Below are 1142 nucleotides of genomic sequence, written 5' to 3' on the forward strand. Positions count from 1 at the left end.
GATATATAGTTACATTCTCTTAATGAATAGAGCGATTTGTTCTAATGGTGTTTGTAAATAGGATATCATGTCTGCATCTTGTACAGCAGTTAACCACTAGGAAGAACATATGCAATATGTGAATTATTTAAACTGTCCTACCAATTTGATTTGAAACTGTCTCCTTGCTATTTTTTTGTCAATAAAATTATGGGAAAAAAAGAGAGGGAAAGGAGAAGAGTTAGGAAATATGACAATGTCAAGCCATACAGTTATATGTAGAAGATGGGCAAGACAATGATCCTGAGAACCTCCAGATGATTTTTTGAATCTAGCATTTAATTGAAAAAATTCTCACCCTGACTAACTATATATACTGATACCTGTGAGCTAAGCAACAGCACTGCAGATGGTAATCTGTAATAGTAGTTTCATGCTTGGAGTGCAGGTCATTCTGGACTTCTGAATACTGGCTGCTTGTGATAACATGCCAGTTGCTGCTTTGAAGTCCCTCGGGTAGATGATTGTTCAAAAAGAAGGGGTTGGTGAATGAAAGCAAGACAGGAAAAGGAATATTCTGGGACTGTCCTGCTTCAGTGTTGTATGAGATTTTTGGACTTATGTGTAAACATAAGAAGTATATCATTCTTTATGCCTGCTTTTTAAAATATATTCTAATTTTTAAATGTTCTTTTATCATATTCTGTAGGGACTTAAATTTCAACATATCAATACTTGAGGAAAAATACCTGTTCCATATTATGCCCAAGATGTTTGATATGCAGACAGTGAGGTTAAGCTTAACAGCCTAAGTTGTATGGTAATAACAATAAGCTTGTCTTTTGGATGGTTATCAACCTAAGTTTGCAGACCAAAATTAGATGAAAAAGAGGGCTGCAAGGAAAGCCAACATTTTGGCTCTAGTCTTCCAAGGTCAATTAAGACTCAGGACATATGAGAACTTGTGCTGTAACGTCATGTAACTCGGCCGTGTCCCAAATTTTCTGATCAAGGACATTATGGAGCCAAAGAGGAAAGTGATCGATGATGTAGATTGTGCCTAAGGAGAGTCACATGGAGAGAAAACATTCTCTCAGACTTTCACAGAGAGCACATTGGCCAAGCAATGGCCGTGACTCATCCACATGGCTGACACTGACAAA

This window comes from Octodon degus, unplaced genomic scaffold (genome assembly GCF_000260255.1).
Source record: "Octodon degus isolate 3935 unplaced genomic scaffold, OctDeg1.0 scaffold00186, whole genome shotgun sequence".
Taxonomy (NCBI): domain Eukaryota; kingdom Metazoa; phylum Chordata; class Mammalia; order Rodentia; family Octodontidae; genus Octodon; species Octodon degus.